Genomic DNA, 26,213 nt, shown 5'->3' with positions numbered 1-26,213 from the left:
AGGTCAGAATACAGGTCAGAGGCTCAGACTGAGCCTCAGGAAGTGACTGGGATTCAGTGTCTCGTTCAAGGACGTGTTAGTAGAAGGGATTCAGGCTGTCTCGAGAGGTTGACGTTCAGTATGCTTGATGTTTTATTTAGTTACATGTTGCTGCCTGTTATAGTTTCTAACTCTGAGATTAAAAATTCTTAGTTTTTGGTTGTTTTGTCACATTTGCAAGTCACACAATTGCTCTCATACCCTTCAGCTGTTAATTGGAAATGATTGGGAATTAGCTTCCACTTTGTTTATTAGCTCAAGAACAGTGCGTAGAGAGCTTCGTGGACTGGGTTTCCATGGCCAAGCAGCTCCATCGCAGCCTCATATCACCAAGCAGAATGTCAAGAGTCAACGCAGTGCTGTAACGTACGCTAACACTGGACTCTAGAGCAGTCGAGACGTGTTCTCTGGAGTGACCAATCATGCTTCTCTACTCCTGCAATCTAACAGATGAGTCTGGGTTTGGCGGTTTCCTTGTCTGACTGCATTAAATATAAGTATAAATCTGGTGGAGGGTGGATTAAGATGTGGGTTTGTTTTTCCGGCTTGACCCCTTAGTTCAAGTGAGAGGAACTCCTAATCCTTCAACATACCAAGACATTTTGGATAATTTCACGCTCCCAACTTTGTGGGAACAGTTTGGGGACGGCCCTTTCCTGTTCCAATATAACATGATCTAACCAGTGGATGAAGCAAGGTCCATAAAGATATAGATGAGTGAGTTTGGTGTGGAAGAACTTGACTGGCCTGACCTCAACCTGTATTTCTGCCTTCTCCACTTTTCATGTCCAACTGTCCTGGAGCAAAACAAAACAAATCCCAAAGTGCTTGTATGAAAACTCTCCCCAAAACTGTGTATACATGCTGTCCCTTATACATATTTATTTATTATTGCTTTCTGTTGTGATACAGCATTGTGTCTCATGTTACATTTTACTCCCGTTCATCGTTGGCTTTATTGAAAGATAATCCCTATATTATGCTAAGAAGAAGAATATTGTCTTCATATGGCGTGCCAAATGTGCTGGGTTTAATCCATGATGATAATTACACTTCATTGAACTGTCAGTCAGCGAAGAGTTGGACAGATTTTCTTTCCAACCATCTGTGCTCCTTTATAAACTTTTTGGCTCTTTTTGTCCATCTGTTGTCCTTTGGCACACTGCACTGACCTTATTAGCATTTAATTAAACAGTATTTGCAGAGATGAGGCTGTTCTTGGCACTTAATCTTAATCAACTTCATTTCCAGCAGCAGAAACAGGAGTGGCTCTTGATGTCTCTGCTTTAACCTCTAGAAGTGTGTCTTGTTCTGACCAAAGCTGGCTGTTCCATACTCAGATACAGAGAAACAGACCTTCTGTGTCTTTCTACTGTTTTATGTTTCCTGTATTGGGTTAATTGTTGACTGTCTACGACTACATTCACAAATAAAAATGTCTCCACTACTGTTAATTCATTAATATGACAGTCAAAGACAGAGTGTCTTAGATGAGTGACCTTTTATAATTTGCTATTTCAATCACAGACATGGACTCCTATGACCTGCATCATGAAGTCATGTGAAAAGTAAGATCATCCATGGAAATTGGAAGCAGGTTTATACCTTTTATCCTTACTTCTTGTACTTCGTGCCTTTTTAATGGCTCTGTGACATCAGTTAACTGGACATTTTGACCAATCCTGCTTTAAAGATCCCCTCACCTGCAAGTTTGATGTTTTAAGGGTGTTGTATTCTTGCATTTTAATTCCCAACAAAACATTTCAACACAATTTCATGACCCTCCATTTATTCTTTTTGATGCTTTTCTTGGTGGATTTTCTAGTGTGCTTATAATCCTGTTGAAAGCTCCACTTCTGCTTCAGCTTCATCTTTCAGACAGACAGCCTCGTTATTTTTAAGCACGACTTGATATGACAAAATTCACAGATGAATAAATGACTGCAGGCTGTCCAGTCCCTGAGGCAAAGAAGCAGCACCAAACTGGCCTCAAATTATATTAGTTTATTTCCTGTCACTGTGCCTAAACACTTTTAAAATTTGTCTGTCCAAAGAAGTTTTCTAAAACGTTGGGTTTTTAACATATTTTTCTTCTTTTTCTTCTAATCTTCATGTTTGGACAGCAGTTATTTTTTGCCCTGGCGCACCTCCAAAACAGTTTAGACTCATCCAGTTTCTTTCTTGTTAAACAAAAATGCACTTTGACACCAAACATTGTAAGAGTTACCTCTAGTCTTGTGAAATTTTGAGGTTCCTGGAAACTTCTTTTTCCATCAGTCTGGTCTTGGGCTAATTTTGCATGATGACTGAAATCCATATTGATTTATTTGAAATAATTTGGCGATCTTTTAAAAGTCTTTGCTAGACTCAAGTATCCTTGGAGAGCTCTTTAGATCTTGGCGTGATGGCACCACATACTTCAGAGCAAACAGAAAACCAGACCCTGGATATAAGAGAGTTTAAAAGGCAGATTTCACTTCATGAGTCTAACCTTTGGCACCTAATCTTATTCTAACTTTATGGATATTTCCATGTGATTGATTTTTAACATTTAAAATCTGGCAATGATGTGTTTGAGTATATAACTTTAGAAGGAAGAGGGCCTGGAAGGTATTGGCATTGACTGCTTTCAACTTTAAAAAGAACTTTATAACAAATTTATAAAATTCATACTTCAGAGATTGTATACATTTGTGTATTTTGCTATTTTGTGGAAGAGGCAAGCTGCAGCCCACTACTTCCAGTTTATTTGCTTTGCTAAGCAGTCTGGTCACTGGCTGTAGTGAACAAATGAGACTGCATTGATTTGCAGACTGACTCAAGCCCTGCATAAAAATGCATTTATTCATTAGAATAGGACCCAGTCTGTTGACACAGCAGTGTACGAAAGCCTTTGATGAAATAATGCAGCGTCATCAGGCAACAAGTGTAACTTTGCTAACTTTTGCTGCAGCTAATTGCAATGTGGGCTGTGCAGCAATGTGCTTCCAGGTGCTTGGATTATACCTGTGCCCATTCATACCTCCTGGAATGTCGTGTTTCTATTCTTTACGTGACAACTTTTGTGATGAACAATACAACAGGAGTCACTTTCCAGAGCTGCAAAAACCTACTGGACTGATTACGCCTTTGTATTGTACAGCTATGTAGTGGTACATGCTGATATTAGACATAGGCCAGACTTTCAGATCATTGCAGAAAGTTTTCACAGGACTTAAAACTGGAAAATGTTATCAGTATCTTACATGTGGAGGTATTTTTTGATGATTATGTTTCGTGAGATTTGCAGGCATTCCTTTATGCACAGCTCAGGTTGATGTTTGGATTTTGTGCCATTGTAACAGTTTGATTCTTTTCTCTTTTTTTAGTCATTCTGCTGCCGTCCTCAGGATCATTGTCTTGTTGCAGGATCCAAATTCTACCAAGCTTTAGCTGCCGGGCAGGTGGCCTCACATTGGCTCTAGGATACTTTGGCATACAAAGGAGTTCATGGTCAGCTCAAAGACTGCATGGTACCCAAGTCCAGTCACTGCAAAACAAGCCCAAATCATCACCCCTCTACCACAGTGTTCAACAGATGGTATGAAATCTTTGTGCTATGCTTGGTTTTTGCCAAACATGGTGCTGTGCATTATATCCAAACATCTCCACTCTGTCTCGTCTGTCCAAAGGACATTGTGTGAGAGGTCTAGTGGTTTGTTTAGACGCAGCTTTGCAAACCTAAGTCATGCTGCCATCTTTTTTTTTTGTTATAGAGAGAAGAGGCTTTTTCCTGGTAGCCATTCAAAACAAACTATACTTATTCAATATTTTTCTAAAGAAAAAGATATTGTACGGTTCTGAACTTTAACATTTAATATGCCAACAGAGGCGTTTAGAGTTTGAGATGTAGCTCTCGGTTCTTTTTGATGTCAAACAGAGCAGAAAAAGTAATCTCTGTCACACAGCTAAGCTCCACCCACCCTCTGTACAAACCTCCTATTTCCCAGAGGCAACCAATTAGGGGAAAATTGACTTAAAGGGAGAAGAATAAAACAAACAAACAGAAAAATCCTGCGTGTTTCTGAGAGTGATTAAACTGTGCGCTTTCACCAAGATCCAGTGAAACATGGTACAGATGATGTTGAACTGCGACACAAGAAAAGTTACAGCTGTAGAGTTCAAGAATTAAAATGTGAAGGCTGAACTGAGCATAAAAGATCCCTTATTATGCTCATTTCAAGCTATTAAGCACATTACTTTGACTCTACTACCACACAAATCATCTTTAAGCAACAAACCATCCTTGCAGGGCTATTTCAGTCTGAATCCCCTCTAACTCCTGGCGAGGAATTCAGCATATTCCAAACATGTTACAGCTGGACAAAAGCATGTTATTAAAAGGCAGACAGGCCAGTGTGTCTGTAGACATTTTAGGTACTGGTTTCTGCAGTCTGGCGCTCACCCGCTGGATGCTTTGCATTTGGTCTAATAATGTTTTAAAGTACTTTGGGGACCAACATGCAGGGTTATATCAGCTATGATAAATCAATTACAGTAAACGAAACAATCAATACACGCAAACGCTCGTTGATTACACGAACATAACTCTTAATGGGAAATCTGGGAGAAGTATTATCACATTTATCTCACACCTACACCATCAAAATGTCAGTGATGAGACCTCTTCACTCGAAGCAGATTGACAAGCGGTAAGAGATGCTGTGGATGAAAAAATGTTTGACATTTCTACACACAGCAGCATTGTGACTGGGAGATGAAGCCATCAGCTCTGCCCATTGCAATCAGGCCTCTTTTTTTTGGGAGGTGTAAAAGCAATACATCCTCAATCACCATTTTTATTTCCTCCTGCCTGCCTCCGGAGCCTTCTTTCAACTAGCCGGGATGTTTTTCTATTGCTGATGGAGGCGAACAGCTTCCAGTTTTCTAGGTAATTGGCATGTTGCTTAGTGAGCCTGCAGATGGAAATATTCGATATGAATCATGACATTATGGCTGTCTATATGAAAAGCAATAATTCACATATTGCAAACAGATCACGTTAAGTCCGGCCTTTCAACAGCTACCATTCAGTGGACTGTGGAGTATTTGTCTTTGTAATACGCAGATGTATAATCAATTCTTAAAATGAAGCAAGCTCATTAGAATGAAATCTTCACCTCTCCTGCTATTTCTCCCCCTTCAAATATCTTTTGGCCCATTATGAATTCTCACAGTTCGCTCGCTCTTGCTTCCTCTTCACACTCTCATTTATCTCCTCCGAGCTTTTGCTGACTTGAGTGATTTATTCACATCTCAAATTTAGCCTCTTGGTGAAATGTGAATAATGTCTGTGTCCCCGAGGGCAGCTGGCTGGTCACAGCTGAATACATTCTTAGCCCACGTTCTTCCATCCCTGCCTGTCATTTATATACCTGAGAATGAATAAAAATCACCTCTACAAAGGAGAACGAGCTGGCCAGGACCAGCGTGGCAGCATCAAACTGCATGGGTAGATTTTATTGCACTTCAGCAGCTGCACAAAATATCTTTTTATTTCAACTGACTTTATCACAAATGTGTAGGTGGTGTTTGCCACACAGTATGGCACATTGGAGTGCCCTGAGTGCCTTACCAATGCATTAGGCGACAGATTTTATGTAAAAGTAATATACTTAACAAAGCACTCAAACAGCACTCATCTTAACAACCTAAATCACAAAGTAGGGCAGTGAAAGAGGCAAGTGTTGGAGCATCGGGTTGCAGACGTAGATATGGATGCTGTCAGAAAGGTAGAGCAGTGAAGTATTTTGTTGATTTGACTCAGTATTTTCACATTTAATGTTTCTGCATATAAGAAAGTCTCAATAGCTGCTCCTGGAGGATAAGATTCTAAGCTTAAAAAGCTCACGGTCATAATCTGAACGTGTTGATGTTCTGCAGCTAGTCCTTTTTTTGTTCCAAGCACCATCTAAGTTTAGCACGTTAGCATGAAGACATTGGACGGTTGTAGTAAAACATAAAGTGCTCAGGCTGATCACAGTGGGATGTTTTTTATGTGTGGATCTAAACCTAGAGAGGGAGACACCACAAATGTCTGTGCAATATTTGCTGAGATATTTCACTCTGAAGGACAAAGCACATATTTACACTACAACCCACAGAACCAAGCCACGAGTAAACATTCATGTTTTTGTGTATTTTTCTATTATTCATGCAGCATTGTTTCTTGATATCAAGACAGTTATTGTTTCCCTGCCAGCTTCTGTAGTTTTAAAGCGCTCGAAATTTGATTTGACATGCTTTTACTGGGGAAAAAAATGAAAAATATTCCATTCTGTTGAGGTTTATACAGACTCAGAACTATTTCCAAATATGGTTCGACCCAGCAGCAGCAGCCTGCATGGACTTTGCCTTTAGTTTTTACTCTGCTTCAAAGGAGCATCTTGACCTGCGCATAAAGAACTGCAGGGAGCGAACTGAAGTATATGATAAGACTCCTGTCCCTCTTTATCCTTGTAGAGCTGTCATATATTCCACCAGGAAGCAAAGGGACCTGCAGAGTGTCAGCCTGGATCTTATTTCACCTCCTGTTGGAGAGGAAAGAAAGATACAGTTCCCCGAGTCTTCGTATCCTCATCAATAAAACGCCCGCCCCGTCAGCAGGGTACAGAACAAATCAATGTGTGCCTTTACATGAGAACATCTTTGATGAGTAGAGGTTGTCTGAACCCTGCTCAGCTGTATTTCAAGGCCCAATTTGGGCCTGGTGGAGACTTAAAGGTTCTACTGACTATTGTGTTCCTGAAATGCAGATTTTTTTGAAAGCGTTTACTTTCTGAGCTTAAGTAAGATGAAATGCAACTTTACACGTTTGTTTGTGGACCGAGGCAAAATGCCACTTTCCTACTGATGCAAACAGGACTGAACTGAACTGTGAAGTGTTTGCTGAGGTGTGAACTCTGACAAAGAAAACCTTGTTCAGACACTCACGGCACCAGATCGAAGCTTGCAGGTCTGTTCCTATTCATCCCCCCAACTTTAAAAGTTCATCGTGGGCGCCAGGCTGGACTTTTTAAAAAAAAAAAATGTTTTAAATCTGCTATATTCTGCTGCTCGCTCTTATCTTCTTGCCTCACTGGTGTCTCACTGACACATATTTTATACTTTTATTTGGTCTTAATCAAATGCTCACTGATTGCTGATGGAGGGCTACATTATTTCCTTCTTTCCTGCATACATTTATCATCCAAGCACTTTCACTTGTTGACAATTCAACCTATTAGCTGCTAACAGCTGTTTGATATTGAAATGACACATTAATGTTGTGTGTGCTCATGCAGGCGAGTTACTCTATGGCTACATTAGTGGCTCCGCGGTGCTTTGAACTAAATAATAACATGAACCATTAACCATCTCCCAGTGATATTGGTGAAATAATACATGGATTATGCGGTGACCATGCACCAATCGGCGATAACATTAAAACCATTCATTTTGTCATATTACCCAAGTAGCTCACATGTCCTCAAAGCACTTATAACCCCTGTTGGAATAGCCTGACATTGGTAGCTGATCCTCTGAGCTGGATGTGACCTCTGTAGACAGGTCAGGTAGTTCTGAGGCAAAGTCAACAACTTGGTCCCCTTCTCTTATTTTGGCTGATTTCTTTAGGGGGGTCATCAGGCAGATCCTCTGCCTTCATCTCACCTGATCCGTAGCATCTTCCTTCACTACATCCATGAACCACTGAAGTTTTCAAACTGTTTTTGTGTAGTTTTCCCTTCCATGGGTGGTCACATCCATATGAGTGCCAGGATCCAAGGTTTCCCAACAGAACATTGCACTGAGAGGAGATAACCCAGGTTATCGAATGACCTGTCAGTTTTAATGTTTTGCTGAAAGATGCACATTTTCAACAGGTATATTTAAATACCTGATCTTACTTGACACTAAACATTGTTAGTTTTTGTTATGCTTTTTTAGAAAAAATTAAATATTCCTAAAATATGTTGCTCAACTTTGGCTATGTGTAAACTTTAGGACAAGCACGTAGGTGGCTAAGAGCTGTGGAGACATTTTTCTAAACAGCGGAGTTATCGTGGTGGGCTGACATGAAACGTGAAGCAGTCATCAAAGTGAGCAGAAAGGGGGTGGCTTGCCTGTCTATCCGTGCAGTATTTTCCAAAGTATTTTGGTCTAGTCTCAACAAAGTGGTATCTCGTTAAACACTGTGTTGTAGCTTACCAGCAAAACAAAAGTGGCCTAATAAAATATTTAAACGGCTCTCCGTTTCCGTGCATGCTGCATTGGTGTTCATTTATCCTCTGTGCTTTTGGAAGGAGTGGAGAAATTTACCGACATTGCCTGTGAAATGATCCACCAAGCAGTTTTCTACCTTAATGATGAAATATTAAGTAAACAACGCATGTAGCTGTGTGCAGGAAGTCATATACTCATCCTAGAAGGCGATGAGCGTGTTGATCCATTAGAAAACACTGCACAGCCCTGGCTTTATTCCCCCTAAACTGAACAAATATTGGTATTTTAAGACTTAAAAATATCTTTTATACCTGCATTCATTGCTTTAAAAAGGTTCGAACACTGTTGGTTTTTGTAAGCTTTGAGTCCAGCCATTCAGCTGGCACAGTCTTTTCATTTCAAACTGGAATTAATTAGAATTAATCTGTTTTTAATTAAGTTGTTAGCATTTCTTACCGGTGAGATGTGTAGGCACCTAAAATGAAAGAACCCATTTTTCTTGTTTGTTTGTTATTTTCAATTTTTTTCCTAACGCTCTTGGGAAATTGCTCAGCTCGTTTCATACATCATATAAAATGTGATTCATCATCACATTAAATCTAAAGTAGACCTATGTTTTTGCTAATATTTTATCCTTCTTGGAACAAATAGGCACACGAGTCTCAAAATAGCTCTTGGCTGGAGTAAAGAGGAAATTTAATTACACTTGAAAGAGGGAACCCTATTGTTTCCATAAGAAGTGAAGCTTAAATATTTAGTTGGATTCCCCCCCAGCAGCAGCACAATACGGCACACCGAGCGTTCATTTTTGTATCGAAACATTATTTCCATGTGCTTGAAGTCTTTTTAAATGAACTCTGTTGTGTAATCTCATTGGCTGCAGATCTCTGGCTTTTTGGAATACCTCATCTGTGTACTCCAATGATAACTGCTCCAGCATTTCTCTTTTTCTTCTCTGTCACCTTTTGTGTGGACACTATTCAGTGGAGCAGTAATTCAGCTTATGACCTGATTATTATTGAATTTATAGGTTCTTCCAATTCACGCCAGGATCAGATAGAGAAAATAATGATTAATCTGAAAGCAAAGAATGAGCCAAGGAAATGATTAACTCGCTGTGCGCTGGTCCAACCTGGTGGGAGAGGGGTCAACAAGCTTGTAAGCAGAGAGAATGGGTGGGGAAGAGGCACTGTAGCTCAAAACTGCATTTAACTAATACTTGACCTTTGCCTCTTTTCACTTTTGAGCAGCTATTGGACCGAAGTCGAGCCTCGTGAGCGAGTCTCTCTGATAAACATCCAAACCAGCAGAAACCTCTCCAACCCTCTTATTTGTTATACAAGAAAGAGGAGACCGGGACAGTTGTATTAATAATTAGAAATATCGGGTATTGCTTCTAAAAACAAGGAGGTTTATCCACCAGAATCAATAACTTCCAGTACATTTGCTCAAAAAGTTCACATATCAAATCACCTCTTCCTTTTTTCATTGTCTTCTTCATCATATCTTTCAGCTTTCATTATTGGCTGTGGACAGTATTGGCTCCTTTTCAGGAAGTCACTGTTCTCATCGATTTTGCACAGTTTTCCTGTTGCGATCCTTGCCTCAAAATAAAGCAAATAGCCCATCACAGCATTGCTCCTTAACAGCATATCCTGCTCGCTATAGAAAAAGGGAAGGATTAAGGGAAAAGGAAGATTTTTTTTATTTTTTTGGAATCTCTTCATACATTTTTAAGGGAACAGGATTACCATATGCGAGGAGTCATCGTGCTTTTTAAAACACCCTGGAATCGTAGGACATGAAGTGAGATGAAGCACAGCAGGAGAATTTAGGACTAATGCCTGAGAGGCTGTCAGACTTGATTAGATGAGGACGTAGGGTGCCTGGAAGAGAGCTGATAACAAGACCCCAATGTTACCTGGGGCTGTTGAGGTGTTTAGTATATGATGCTTATGGCCTAAGTCTAGTCTTTAAGGATTTGTTATCTGGACCATGTGTGCCCCATCATTGTTAATGAATCTTGTTAGCCTTGTATCCTCTTGTTTAGTAAAGAAATCGAGCTGTCTTGGCTACAAACCCTGATTTTCCAGGATTACATGATATATGTTTTATTTTAATCTTTTTATCTTCAGTGAAAACAGAAAACTGTTTCTCTTCCCGTTGCCATCCCAATTGCTTTGTTGACGTGAACCCTACCTTTTAAAATCAGTGAGAGAAAACAAGATAGGTTTTAAAGCCCCGTGCCTTTATCCACATTCATCAAACACCTTGTTCCAGTCAATCCCATATGGAAAAGAGTTGGCAGGAGGCAGAAACATTGAGTTTTGTGATACTGGAACCTGATTGGTTCGCTACACATTGGGGGTGTAAGAAGAGTGTTGTTTGTTTGACAGGTTTGAGTGTGGGTGAAGACAAAGCACACATGCCTCCCCCATACCAGCCCCTTTTCTTAGAGCCCATATTCTCTTGTTCATTGCTCAAATTGCACACAGAACATGCTTGCATTCCTGTGTCTGCAGGCTAAAAAAGGCACGCACTGAAAAATGGACAGGATAAAAGAGAAAAATCTCTATTTCAATCCATTGTGGCTTTCCATCAGTGTCTTCTCCCTCATTATGTGCCCATATCTTCAGTCCTCTCACACCAATCTGCTCACTCCAACACCTACCATCTTCTTCCATTTACCTGTAACAATCAGTCCTGTCACTGCTCAGTGTCAAATGTGACTGTTTCCCTTGAGTAACCAATATCCGGCTGAACCGTGGAACTGCATGTGTGTGTGTGTGTGTGTGTGTGCAATAATCAGGCGAGCAAAAATGCCACAGAAATAAATCTGATCTGCAGAGATGTTTTCCATGACTGCGATTACTAGTTAACGTAAACACCCTGCTGTGTTTAAGCGAACATTTTTTGCTATTAATGGAAGACGATATCTGTCTCACGTCGGCTTCGAGTCTGTTTTCAGTGTTTAACTGGAGTTTACGCGAGCAGTCACAAATCAGAAATGTGATGCTTGGCATTTTTCATGGAAACATGAAGGGGGGGAATATGCACCAAAAGTAACACATCCAGTTAATTTCGTCTTTCTGTGGTGTTGCAATAAAATGTACAGAAACCTGTGTTTCCTGTGCTGTATGTGAGAGAAATCTGTGTGGGCTACGTTGCAACGTGAAGCCGCTCTGATTAATGTGTGCTACTTCACTTCTGGCAGCTACATCAGGCAAATCCTCAGAGATACTTCCTCCAACACTAATTCAGCACCTCAAAGCTCGTAGCGTGTTTTATTAGCACCTGGATGAGTATTGTTGAAGCTGTTACAAAGGCAGAAGATAAAAACAAATAAACCTGCCCTTTTCCTTGTAAGCTGTGAAAATAGTATGAGGAAATAGGAGGTTGCAAAATTGTACATATGTGTACACATATAGCTTGTAAAGTATGAGTAAAGTACGAGCAGAGAAATGTTATTACCAAAATGAAAGTGTTCATAGTTCTGCAGAAGCATGCCATCAGTGAGTGCGCAGGGTGTTTTTTGGGATTGGGGTGTTTACTTTATTTCCCAACCTAGGGGAAAAGCTTTGAATCACAACATAAATATGGGGGAAAACTTTGAGGCAAAGGAAGCAACTCGCTTTCTCTCTGATTTCTTTCGTATCATAGGCTCTATACAGTATAGCCTATTTATGTTTCTTAGTGTTGATTTTTTTTTCACTTAAATAACATTCGGAGTTTACACAAAGTCTTCAGCAACTGGAAAAAACCCATTTATCTAGCATATTCTTTGGGCAGGCTAATCAATGTGAGCCTTTCTTTGAGAGGAAGGTTCTCTGATCAAATAGTTGTGCAAACTGTTTATTCAGACGAGCTAATAATAATAATAGTTTATCTCCATATATGCTTTCTCTCTATGTGCCTAGTTTTTGTGCGTAATTTATTCTGGAGCATGCATTCATTTTTACTCTATTTTCTCTACTTGGGTATCTATTTTGGCGATGAGGCAGTTTAGCTTAATTCCAGTAAACAGCATGAAAGTGAAGGGCTGCATAGTTAGTTTATAGCATTTGCTATTGCTCTGTGATTCTGAAAAACAGTAATATTAAAATGGCAACAGCTCTGATGTGCGTTTACCTGACACTTTACCTCTTACTGTGAAAGATTTAAGGCCTGTAATGACTTTAATTTTATTTTTTATTTCTATACATAATAGGCCTTTTGGGAGATTTTCCTCCATCCCCAAGATTTTTATGGAGCTTCAAAATATATGAGCCTTATAATGAAGTTGAAGCAGTCTATTAAGCATGTGTTTGTGTACTCGCCATGGTAGTTCAATGACCTTGAACTTGAGAAGTTTCTTTGATGGGAGGTGGAAATGTCTTCAAAAAACTGAAGTCCAGCAGCTTTCTTTTCAAGCTGCTTAGCCTTACAGAATTAAGGCTGCTAAATGTCTTATAAGCACATTTAGCCTTACAGAATTACTTGTAGGTGGCACTTATAATCTTTAATCGCATATGACTACCCTGCAGTGGGTTTTATGTGATTTTTTTGTACTTTAACTACGTTAATGCCACATTTCTCTTTTTTCCCCAAAGTCACAGGGAGCCACTGGTCATCTACTAGACTTAACTTTTCTAAGTTAAAGACTAACTTAGGAAAGAAACACAAACAAATGAAGTAAAAATACTTTCAAGGTTTTTTTATGTTTTTACTTACCGCGAATAACAGATCAGCACACTCATTAAACCATTCTTTATTTTGCTTTTAAAATTTTTGGCCTGTGGATCACTCTGGCGGGCTTTTGCTACTCTGTGTATTACGGTAGAAGAATGTGCGTGTGCGCCCTGGTGTGAGCGCCGGTTATTACGGTAGCGCGGTTGACGATTGTTTGCTGCTCCGGGGTCTGTGAAAGCGCCGAGCGCTGCGATGAACCTCCACAAAGCCCGCTCTGCTCTCCCGCTGTAACCGCAGCTTACGTCTCCCTCTGAGGCAAACTTTGGATACCGCTCCGCTTCCAGCTGTAAGTTACACACACGTCCTCGTGTTTTGGGCACATTTCCCGTCTTTCCTCTTCCTTTTTAACGAACTACAGTTTTACTTTAAGATGCTTCACGCTTTGTTTTCGTCTCGGAGAGTTAATTGTTAACTGTCAGATAAAATAGAAGTCATTATGCGCTGCATGACTCGGAAAGCTTTTTTTTCCTTCCTGAAAGAGGTTTATTTTTTTATTTTTTTTTTAAAATTTTGTTCGCACCCGTTAGTTTTTTTCCCCCTGTTGTATGAGTCGTTTATTTCAACTTTCTTAAAAGCTTTAATAGTATGCTACCACAGCCGGGGGACAATGAAGTTGAAAGTGGTGAACAGTTCTGTCAAACCCCACCTCATTAAGTTTAACGCTATTCCTAGCGTAGCGTTGAAGCTATAAGGATAAAAGGCTGTGTTAGTATTTAATTTTTAGCTATACATTAGCTTCCTAACTATCTGTGGCAACGTCTGAGCTGCTGCACCCCACCCAGTACATGTTTGGGAGCAGCTAATAATTGTTTGATTATCCGGCTTAAAAGCATTTTACTGTCGTTATTCAACACGACACAGTCTATACTGTATTTCTTTTGGCTTGGTTTTAAATAGCAGTCTTCCAAGTTTATGGATTTCGTTATACATTTATTATTATTTTTAAACAAGTTAAGGCATTGGCTTAATGACAGAGGTGGAAACTCATTTTAACTAGAGTGGTTGGGCATTGAAAGCCACAACAAACTAATATCTTCCTATACTGGCAGATTAGAATGACATCTAAATGTGTTTTCTTGAGAAATGCCTCAGAAGCAGCTGTGTTTATTATAAAGAGAAGAGAGGACACATGCATGCATGCCTCAGTGTGCTGCAGTGTTTGTAATATAAAAATGAAAGGAATTTCTGCAAGTGTACACTGTCCACATTTATGCTTTCTTTTGAAATTGTAATTAAGATGAATTAAGATGAAGCATGGCTACTGATTTGACGTGTGTTTAAAGAGCTGCCCCTCATTGTAGGAAATTAAAAATCCCTCAGTGTGTGGGAGCCTGCTTAACGCCTGCGGGTCACATTAGTAATTGGTGTGTCAAGACTTGTCCCAAGCAGAGTTCAGCAATCCCTCAGTAGATGCTGAATAAACAGTCATGCTGTGAGTGTTTAGTTGTCTGAGGGGAAAGTCTCGCTTCTTTTTCTCCTGAGAGTTGCTGATTGAAATCTAAACTAAAAGTGCGTTTTCCACTTTCTGCCTGCTGAATTTGCTGAACATGTTGAGCTGGAAGGGTAGATGGTGAAGAGTTGTGTGTGTGTGTGTGTGTGTGTGTGTGTGTGTGTGTGTGTGTGTGTGTGGGTGGGGTTTCTTTTGTTTGTTTGTTTTTTTTTTTTTTTTTCCCCCTTCCCCTCCCTCAGTGATACCGCTACTCGGTTCATGCGTGCTTATTGACACGCCCTTGTTTGCAAGGCAACAAGCGATTGAACACCTAACTCATGATGCTGGTATGAGTCAGACAAAAAGCAGCATGATGAAAGCGCCTCAGAAGCTTTTGCAAAAAATCTAATATTTCAAAATGTCACACGAGGAGACAAATGAGGGCTTTTCCTCTCAGCTTGAAGCCTTTAAAATTGCATCACTGGATTGCTGTTCTCATGAATGGAGCTCCCCCCCCCCCATCCCTTTTTGCATGCATTTGAGTCGCACTGTTTTCCCCCTAATCATCTTGCACTTGGACATCTCATCCAGGCTCTCTGTGTGGGCAGTGGTTTCTTATTGGTCAAGGAAATGGGAAATGGTAAACTGCGCTTCGATCTTTATTCTTAGTGGTCATGGCGACAAAGTTCCCACCTTTGTGAAATTTAAAAAAACAAACAAAAAAACCCGCAACAAAAACCTGATGTTGAGTGGGCAGCACTGGATGCCTTTTTGTGATACTGTGGCTGTATTGATGTAAACATGTTTTCCAGCTGAGGTACTTGCTCAGAATTAGCCAATCTTTTAAGCTAAGTGAGGATAATCTAACCATCAGGTATTTTTATTGTTAACATAGTAGCACTCTGAATGAAGTAGTGGCTCTAGTAAAGAGGTCAGATGTGGCTCGATGTTGACCTTTTGGGCAATTTGCCTTTCCTGTGAACGCTTCTGCCTGCAGGATACCGTCACCTTAGCTAACCCTCAAAGACTGTTTTGGCTTTTGTTGCAAGCCCTTCTCACTAATGGCTCTCATGCAGAACAATATCACGGTTCACTGTGTCACACAGAAGTAGCACACACTGTCATGCAACTGTGCTTATTATCTGTCTGACCAATGAAATCCTGAGAGGGGTGCCTGCAGTGCAGAACTGCAGGTTTTGATTGTGTCCCTGTGCACTCCACCAGGCTGGATAGGGAGTTGGGCTGGTCTCAGTGGAGTTGGGCTGCGAGGCCAACATCATCCTGTGAGAGTTAAGCAGAAGCATATGTAGATATGTTTATGTGTCTGTGTAGTCTTATATCAGAGCGCACTGAGACAAGCAGCAGCACAGAGTACAGCTCTGGGCAGTCCCACAGGCACATAAACATTCTTGTTTTACTGTCTGATGGGTAAGAAAAGCACATGGTAACATTTTTTTGTATTAACCTCTCAGTGATTTTAAAAATATTTCAGTTCACAACACTGTGCACCAGCATGGACCCAAACTAGCTATTCCATTTTTAACACAGAGAACATTTGTTTCTATTGCATTATCCTTTAAAAATGAAAATGTAGCACACGTTGTTGCTGTAGGGGAAAAATCAGAGTTTTGCCTTAAGCCTTGTTTTTAAGTGTTATGTAAATGGTTAGAGTAAGAATTTTGTTCAAACCACATCCCTGAATAAAGGCATCTTCTACTGTGCTCCTTTCATAATCGTCTCTTTAGATGTAGGCTATCCTCAAAATAGCAACAAATATGATTTACTTGAGCGAAACTGTGGTAAGCTATATTTAGTTTAATCTTTTTCTACTGACTTCTGGTCTGTCTCCAGGGCTTACTGTGCACCAGCAATATTGTCATGCCAGTGAAGATGGCTTTCTTCCTGGTGTCTTTGCTTTTAATTTCCTTCTGTCTGCTGTGACTCTGGGTTAGCAGACTCAGCAGATGAGTCCCTGTTTATTCCTAGTGGACAAGATTAGAGAAGCTAAGACTCCATGTTGCTTTTTAGATTTTGTCGTTTTATGGAGGTTGTAGACTTATTGATCTAGGAAATGCAGAAAAGTGGTTCTGTGGTTGAATGTTGGCAAAAGACTGGACAATTTTAGTGAATATTTGGCAAGGCCTTTCATTTTGAGAATTCCACACAGACTCTACAAAATCTCATCCTGGGTCCATTTCCTTGATGAGCACTGTAATTCCTTCTGCAATATTACTGTAATCTTTTGTCAGACTCACTTGCATCCTTATGCTCAAGGTGTGACCACAGCTAATAGTATTTATAATCAGGAAGTAGAGTAAAGCCTCTTACACACAGGCTACGTTTTTTTTTTTCTTTTTTGGTTTGTTTGTTTGTTTGTTTTTTTGTTTTTTCTGAAACAGCGATGCCATTCATTATCAGTTTAATTGTCCACAACTCTTGTCTCATTTTTGCTGCTAACCTGCTCTCCTCTGCCCTTTGTTATGCCTACGGAGTGGCTTACTGGACAGTTTGATTCAAACACCTGCAGTTATCCTTTAGGCGTTTTAAGAGAGGATCTCATCTATCTATTATCTTGGACTGCAGCTGGTGATGGTAGTCCTTGTTCTGCTCGGAGCTCCACAGGGAGCTAGGAGGCCACTCTAATCAGAACTGGCAGCAGGTGGAGAGCTGGTTCGTGTGCTGCTATGCCAAGCTTAGCAAGACTGCTGAGCAGAACAAAGACTGCCATCGGCAACTGCAGTCAGAGACGGTGAAGATTGAATTCATCAGCAAGATTAGAGGCTTACAGAAGAGACCCTTGATTATATTGCTCTGTTTTTGTTTTTTTGTTTTTTTAAAAGCTTTAAGCCTGTTTGATTACAGCAAAAATCATAATCACAACTATTTTGGTCAGTCATCTTGATTATTCATAAACTTAAAAGTTTTGCACTATATATGGGTAGGGATGGGTATCGTTTAGGTTTTATCCGATACCGGTACTTTTGAAACGGTGCCGGTGCTCAAACGGTGCTCAAACCGGTGCTTAAAGAATGGAGAACACAAAATTGGTCCAAAAACCTCTCATGTTCAGCTGTTTATTTTTTTTGTAAAAAGATAACAATGTTAGCCTTTTCTGCAGCTATAGGGCATATATGGTATCACTCTTGGCTGGAAGCACTGCTTAAACAATGGAAAAAACACAAACTTTGTCCAAAAACCTCTCATGTTTAACTGTTTTCCACTCTTTCTTTGGTCATTTTAGCCTTTTTGTTTTGGCCAGGGTGAAGGGAGTATCTGCCATCAAACAAGAAGACAGCCACATGTAACTATGATGACGTTTGCTAGTTCACCTTACATGCATTAATTTATTAACGTGGTTAGCCTACTCAACGTAAATTACACACGAACAACATTAAGCTACTCACGCAGAGAAGAACGGCTGCTGCTGCCATCATCATCCGTCATCATTTCTGCTACACTGGCAGGGCTAGGGGCCAGGACTCTCCTTTTCGGGTTTTTGGGGATGTTGCAAACTCCGGGTCTGATAACAGGCACCACACCCGCAGTAGATGTGCTCGGTGTGATGTCTCGCAGCAAGCTATCAAATACGGCACATTTCTCGGCTTTTAAAAAAAAAAACGCTATGCGTCGCCAGGTGTTTCATCAGATTTGAGGTGTTACCTCCTTTGACAGTATCACAGTATCAGCTTAAAGCACTTGTTGCAGGCTGTTGAGTTTGCATCTTTTGCTGTGAAGTACAGTCAGACTTTTGACCACTTTGCCCTGGGCGTTTTTAATCTGTAGCTCTGCTCTAAAAGAACGTACGTACCTGGACCCGCCTACTATCCTTGGAAATGTAAAATGATTGGCTAGAATCTAAAGTGTATCACAGCTCAGGAAAAAAAAGCACCGAAAAAAAAGCACCGAAATGTGCGCTGCTTTTCGGTCTGGTTACTACCGTTTATGTCAGAACCAGTGCCATGATGGCACCGGATACCGGTACCCATCCCTATATATGGGGGATTTCCTTATACTTTAAATATAATTCGTATGTGAAAAACCCCCCAGAAAAAACAAAACACATGTGGGCTCCAGGGGACACAGGGTTATCTGACTGGGACTTCTGACTCTAAAGCCCCTTCACCCCAACCAGTGGTGCCTGTCGGTCCACAGCCTCCACTGTGGGAATCCCTAGGGTACAAATGTGGTTATAAAGGGCCCCCTGCAGCAGCAGACTGGCTTGCATAGCAGCGCAGGGGTGAGCGACAGAGTACAGAAAGCAGACCATGTGAGAGACCCTGAGCGATCTGGGGACAACAAGTTAATAATGGAAACCTTGTGAGTTTTACTTCCTTTAGAAGAGGTCTAGAGCAGGTCCACTGCCGGTTCAGATAGAGGGGGAGGAGGTGGAGGTGGTCAACAAGTACAAGTACCTCGGGCTGTGGGTGGACAATAAACTGGACTGGTCATGCAACACAGAGTACCTGTATAAAAAAGCCCAAAGCCGACTGTACTTCCTCAGGAGGCTGAGGTCTTTTAACATTTGCAGGAAGCTCCTGAGGATGTTTTACCAGTCGGTGGTTGCTGGAGTACTTTTCTATGCTGTGGTGTGCTGGGGGAGCAGCACAGCAAAGAAGGACTCATCCAGGCTGGAGAAACTGATCAGGAAGGCTAGCTCTGTGGTCGGCATGAAGCTGGACACTCTGGTGACAGTGGCAGAGAAAAGGACATTAAAGAAACTGATGGACATTATGGACAATGCTGGGCATCCTCTGCACACGGCCATTAACAACCAGAAGAGTCTGTTCAGTGACAGGTTGCTTCTCCCCAAGACAAGAACTAACAGACTTAAAAACTCCTTTGTCCCACACGCCATCAGACTGTTTAACTCCTCTCTGGAGGGGAGAGGGAGGGGAAACAGGAGGACAAAGGAGGGAACAACTAAGCTGTAGTGCCTCTTCACCTCACTGTGCAATACCTTTTGTGCAATACTTTTGTAAATAGTCAACGGTGCAATAGACTCAATACTTGAAATGTGCAATTCACTGTATTTTTATTTTTATTCCTATTTATTCTATTTATCCCTTCGTATATTTTATTTATATTGTCTCTGTATTTATATATATGTGTGTGTGTATAACTCTGTAACTTCTGTCGGTGCTGTGCTTTTTTTGGAAATCGAATTTCCCAGAGGAACCCACCCGAGGGATTAATAAAGTCTTATCTTATCTTATCTTATCTTATCTTATCTTATCTTATCTTATCTTATCTTATCTTATCTTATCTTATCTGAAATAGCTTGTTGACTGAGATTTCTCTTTTAGTCATCTTGGTTGAATCTGTGATAAACAGTGAGCAAGTGTACACGTGCAAGCATGCACAGCTGTAACAGAACAGTATGCACCCATGGGTGTGCATATGCTCATAGAATAAATAACCAATAGAATCTAAATCTGTGTTAAGCACTACAGCTGGTTTGTTTCACTCCTGTACAATAGCACAGGAGTGAAAGAAGTCAGCAGTGAAATGAAACAGAAATGAGTATGTCTGGTAAAAGACCTGCTGCCTTTCACAATAAGAAATAATTCATGCTGTGCTGGTTAGCTGCTCACAGAGCTATGCTGTGGAGTTGGGTTAATTGAGTCTGTGCGTATTTGTGCTCACAGTGGAACATTGTGATTGTTTTGGCTGCTCGTATGTGCTCCTGCATTGAGACATTCCCCCCCATGGTTTCACCTTTGCCATTTAAACAAAGTCTCCATTCATTTATCCTCAGGAGCACACAGACATTACGTCTGACGTTTTCAACACCCTCGTACAGTGGGGCAAAAAAGTATTTAGTCAGCCACCGATTGTGCAAGTTCCCCCACCTAAAATGATGACAGAGGTCAGTAATTTGCACCAGAGGTACACTTCAACTGTGAGAGACAGAATGTGAAAAAAAAAATCCATGAATCCACATGGTAGGATTTGTAAAGAATTTATTCGTAAATTAGGGTGGAAAATAAGTATTTGGCCAATAACAAAAATACAACTCAATACTTTGTAACATAACCTTTGTTGGCAATAACAGAGGTCAAACGTTTACTATAGGTCTTTACCAGGTTTGCACACACAGTAGCTGGTATTTTGGCCCATTCCTCCATGCAGATCTTCTCGAGAGCAGTGATGTTTTGGGGCTGTCGCCGAGCAACACGGACTTTCAACTCCCGCCACAGATTTTCTATGGGGTTGAGGTCTGGAGACTGGCTAGGCCACTCCAGGACTTTCAAATGCTTCTTACGGAGCCACTCCTTTGTTGCCCGGGCGGTGTGTTTTGGATCATTGTCATGTTGGAAGACCCAGCCTCGTTTCATCTTCAAAGTTCTCACTGATGGAAGGAGGTTTTGGCTCAAAATCTCACGATACATGGCCCCATTCATTCTGTCCTTAACACGGATCAGTCGTCCTGTCCCCTTGGCAGAAAAACAGCCCCATAGCATGATGTTTCCACCCCCATGCTTCACAGTAGGTATGGTGTTCTTGGGATGCAACTCAGTATTCTTCTTCCTCCAAACACGACGAGTTGAGTTTATACCAAAAAGTTCTACTTTGGTTTCATCTGACCACATGACATTCTCCCAATCCTCTGCTGTATCATCCATGTGCTCTCTGGCAAACTTCAGACGGGCCTGGACATGCACTGGCTTCAGCAGCGGAACACGTCTGGCACTGCGGGATTTGATTCCCTGCCGTTGTAGTGTGTTACTGATGGTGACCTTTGTTACTTTGGTCCCAGCTCTCTGCAGGTCATTCACCAGGTCCCCCGTGTGGTTCTGGGATCTTTGCTCACCGTTCTCATGATCATTTTGACCCCACGGGATGAGATCTTGCGTGGAGCCCCAGATCGTGGGAGATTATCATTGGTCTTGTATGTCTTCCATTTTCTGATGATTGCTTCCACAGTTGATTTTTTCACACCAAGCTGCTTGCCTATTGTAGATTCACTCTTCCCAGTCTGGTGCAGGTCTACAATACTTTTCCTGGTGTCCTTCGAAAGCTCTTTGGTCTTGGCCATGGCGGAGTTTGGAATCTGACTGTTTGAGGCTGTGGACAGGTGTCTTTTATACAGATGATGAGTTCAAACAGGTGCCATTCATACAGGTAACGAGTGGGGGACAGAAAAGCTTCTTACAGAAGACGTTACAGGTCTGTGAGAGCCAGAGATTTTCCTTGTTTGAGGTGACCAAATACTTATTTTCCACCCTAATTTACGAATAAATTCTTTACAAATCCTACCATGTGGATTCATGGATTTTTCTTTTTTCACATTCTGTCTCTCACAGTTGAAGTGTACCTCTGGTGCAAATTACTGACCTCTGTCATCATTTTAGGTGGGGGAACTTGCACAATCGGTGGCTGACTAAATACTTTTTTGCCCCACTGTATGGCTGGTTAGCTGACTTCCTGGCACCCTTTTACTGCTAGGATTCAAACCTACAGTGTGATGAAATAAAAGAAAGGCTCTCCTCTGCTAAATGTTGAGAATTAAGGCAGCAGCTTCATCTCCCTGTAGGATCAGTGTCACATCCATGCCACCCCTGTGGAGGTTCAGTAATCCCTATGGTATGGTTTGGTTTCTTTATTCACTCACAGATTCCTCATCATAAGTTCACCACTGAACATTTGGATTCTGCTAAACTCACAACTGTTACTCTTTTACTTCATTATGCATTACTTTCACGTTCCAGGTTCATCTAAAGGTCTTTTCACTGAAACAGGTCTTCTACCAAAGTCACTAGATTTCTATTCCAATAGCAAACTTGGATGATTAATTTAAGTATTGTTGAGCAACATTTAAGATAAAGTTTTCATTAATCAATTGCTTCTTTTCTTGTTTACTTGATTTTTCTGGACAGTAGCCAAAGAGTAAAACATGTCTTTATACCTTTTTTCAAAGTTGTTATGTTTATATTGTTTCAAATAATTGTTACAAATAATTAAGCAGTTGTTAATTAAAAGGGACAAAGTAAGCCTAAAAGGCTGGAATTATTGCTTATAAAAATGTTTATCATCCAGTTTTCCTAAGCTGCCTATTACTTTTAGGCAAACACATCTGGTAGCGACTGTGTTTGTCAGCAGAAAAGATGTCCCTGGTCCAAGTTGGCCAACCTTTGTTCAGCAGTGAGTGACTTTTCCTGCTGTGATGGTTTAGATAAGGATGGGAGTCTCATTTCCTATGACGTGATTCACAAACTTTGAGTTTGCAAGTTGGTGTAATCACACAGACTCTTTCAAACGCAAATTGTGTGTTTATATGGAAAAAAAATCCATGAATCCACATGGTAGGATTTGTAAAGAATTTATTCGTAAATTAGGGTGGAAAATAAGTATTTGGTCACCTCAAACAAGGAAAATCTCTGGCTCTCACAGACCTGTAACGTCTTCTGTAAGAAGCTTTTCTGTCCCCCACTCGTTACCTGTATGAATGGCACCTGTTTGAACTCATCATCTGTATAAAAGACACCTGTCCACAGCCTCAAACAGTCAGACTCCAAACTCCGCCATGGCCAAGACCAAAGAGCTTTCGAAGGACACCAGGAAAAGTATTGTAGACCTGCACCAGACTGGGAAGAGTGAATCTACAATAGGCAAGCAGCTTGGTGTGAAAAAATCAACTGTGGGCGCAATCATCAGAAAATGGAAGACATACAAGACCAATGATAATCTCCCTCGATCTGGGGCTCCACGCAAGATCTCATCCCGTGGGGTCAAAATGATCATGAGAACGGTGAGCAAAGATCCCAGAACCACACGGGGGGACCTGGTGAATGACCTGCAGAGAGCTGGGACCAAAGTAACAAAGGTCACCATCAGTAACACACTACAACGGCAGGGAATCAAATCCCGCAGTGCCAGACGTGTTCCGCTGCTGAAGCCAGTGCATGTCCAGGCCCGTCTGAAGTTTGCCAGAGAGCACATGGATGATACAGCAGAGGATTGGGAGAATGTCATGTGGTCAGATGAAACCAAAGTAGAACTTTTTGGTATAAACTCAACTCGTCGTGTTTGGAGGAAGAAGAATACTGAGTTGCATCCCAAGAACACCATACCTACTGTGAAGCATGGGGGTGGAAACATCATGCTATGGGGCTGTTTTTCTGCCAAGGGGACAGGACGACTGATCCGTGTTAAGGACAGAATGAATGGGGCCATGTATCGTGAGATTTTGAGCCAAAACCTCCTTCCATCAGTGAGAACTTTGAAGATGAAACGAGGCTGGGTCTTCCAACATGACAATGATCCAAAACACACCGCCCGGGCAACAAAGGAGTGGCTCCGTAAGAAGCATTTGAAAGTCCTGGAGTGGCCTAGCCAGTCTCCAGACCTCAACCCCATAGAAAATCTGTGGCGGGAGTTGAAAGTCCGTGTTGCTCGGCGACAGCCCCAAAACATCACTGCTCTCGAGAAGATCTGCATGGAGGAATGGGCCAAAATACCAGCTACTGTGTGTGCAAACCTGGTAAAGACCTATAGTAAACGTTTGACCTCTGTTATTGCCAACAAAGGTTATGTTACAAAGTATTGAGTTGTATTTTTGTTATTGACCAAATACTTATTTTCCACCCTGATTTACGAATAAATTCTTTACAAATCCTACCATGTGGATTCATGGATTTTTTTTTTTCACATTCTGTCTCTCACAGTTGAAGTGTACCTCTGGTGCAAATTACTGACCTCTGTCATCATTTTAGGTGGGGGAACTTGCACAATCGGTGGCTGACTAAATACTTTTTTGCCCCACTGTAACTGTCCAGGCTACAGCCAGTGCTCTCTTGACCAGTCTAAATACATTTATTAGTTACTTGATTATTAATTCTGCCTTAAACTTTAAATGTGTAATGAGCTAGCATATCATATTTAGATTATTGTTATTTTTATTAATTAGATCAGAGCACAAGCATAAAGACAAGTATCAAGTGAGCATTGACCACTTTGTTTTTCGACTGCATAATGCACATGCAGCTCATATCACAGTGGTCACAGCAGGTCACTATTTAAATTGGTTAAAGACGAAGGCTCATTTTCTTCTTCTTTAGCCATTTGTGCCTGTGGAAGTAGGCGCCATCAGCAAGAGGCCTTTGTGCCTTTGCCTCTAGCTGGCTCCAAGGAAGATCTATTTTCTTGGTGTCTGCTAAATAATAATAATAAGAATAATGTAAATGTGTTAGTCCCTGTAGTGGACTAACATACCCCATGTGCTACTCTGCATTTAACCTATTCGCCCAGTGAAGCAGTGGGCAGCCACCAATGCAGCACCCGGGGAGCAGTGTGTAGGGTCGGTACCTTGCTCAGGGGTACTGCAGGGTAGCCGTACAGTGGAGTCAAATCCCCGACCTTCCGATCATGGGGCAACCACTCTACCTACTGAGCTATCCCTGCCAAAGGTGTCTTTACCACGTGCTTCTTGGATGGCTGGCCCTGCTCATGGCTTGGGGGTGTTCTATGTCAGGGCATGCATGGCTAGTTTTAGTACCATGTTCCCAATTCATCCTTACCACCTTGTTCCAGTTTCTTTTTCTACTGACACTTGTTGTGTCTCGCTCCTCAGATCGACATTGCTCATTTGGTCTGGCTAGTGGCTCTATTAAGAATTCTTCTCAGATGACTGCTGATAAAATGTCAAGCTGAGGGTAGTCTTTGTCATCCTGCATATTAAAGCTCAGGCTTGTCACCCTGCTTATTGATGTCATTCCCCTATTTTGTCTAAAATAGGCAAATAACTCCATTCTGTTAGGGTCTGAGTGTGACAGTTCAGACAATGACTGTGCTGTGATTTTGGCTGTATTTACTTGTAAATTGCTTGTGATTGCTCAGAGAGAAAGTTAGACCTCTCATTTCTTTTCCCTCTGAATCCTCACCCAAGAAGCACAGTAGAGAAAGAAGGAGAGCAAGGCACCGTTGCAAAGCAGTAGGACAACCACAGTTTTTGGGTTTTTTTCACTTGTTCTCAGATATTTTTGAGTTCATGTTGATTTCGTTTAAATATCATCGATCGTTTTGATAGCAGCCATTAAAACCCTGATGTGTGCACGAAGTTGCATAAAATCACCCAATTTAAAGTGCTTACTTTGAATAGCACTTCATAAGTTTGTTTAGAGATGAAATCACCAGGAATAATTCTTCTGTATGTTAAAGTAAAAAGTAGAAACACAGTTGAAAATGAGAATCCAAATTGAGTGAGATATGTCTCCAATTTGTGTGATTAAGCTCTACAGGATGGTTATTGGTTGATTACATTACAAATTATGCAATCAGTGCAGCGTGACATGATGTGACGGGGAAGAGTTGTTGTTTTTTTTTTTTTTTTTTTTTTTTTTTTTTTTGGTGATTGTATGGGCCATCAGATATTATTTTTGTATTACCAAAATGTACATTCATCATTTTGAATTTCTTTCACTATTTGACCTGCTGTGATTAAATCTAAAGGGTATCATAAACATTTCTTAATCATGTTGTCCAGCTATAATGGTGTTATACTTCTGTCTGCACTATACCTGATGTGGTTTGCTGACATTGGTGAGGCAAAATGACAAGACTCTTCTTTCTATTGAAAGGTTTAATTTTCTTCTAAATGGTTTAAGGCAGTGCAGTCACAACTAGACTTTTGCCAGGGGAATAATTGAAGTAAGGACTAGGAGATAAATGCAACCTTCTTCATGATTAGATGTCTACCTTATTGTGCTTGGACATCAACCATCTTATGCAAGCATTGATTTGCCACTGGCTAAGGTTGATTCCCTCATTTGTTTCTGCG

At 41.0% G+C, this 26,213-nt stretch overlaps 1 protein-coding gene across 1 annotated transcript in view; it reads left to right on the top strand.

Annotated features, from left to right (window-relative positions):
• Positions 1 to 13,149: 13,149 nt before the first annotated feature.
• Positions 13,150 to 26,213, top strand: part of tp53i11b (tumor protein p53 inducible protein 11b) — a 44,257-nt gene continuing 31,193 nt past the window's right edge. The window contains exon 1 of the mRNA XM_026175705.1: positions 13,150 to 13,294. The gene's annotated coding sequence lies outside the window, so the exon portion shown is untranslated. The remainder of the gene's footprint in view (positions 13,295 to 26,213) is intronic.

This window comes from Astatotilapia calliptera, chromosome 7 (genome assembly GCF_900246225.1).
Source record: "Astatotilapia calliptera chromosome 7, fAstCal1.2, whole genome shotgun sequence".
Taxonomy (NCBI): domain Eukaryota; kingdom Metazoa; phylum Chordata; class Actinopteri; order Cichliformes; family Cichlidae; genus Astatotilapia; species Astatotilapia calliptera.
The sequence above is the reverse complement of the archived record's forward strand: the minus strand, read 5'-3'. Positions and strand labels throughout refer to the sequence as shown.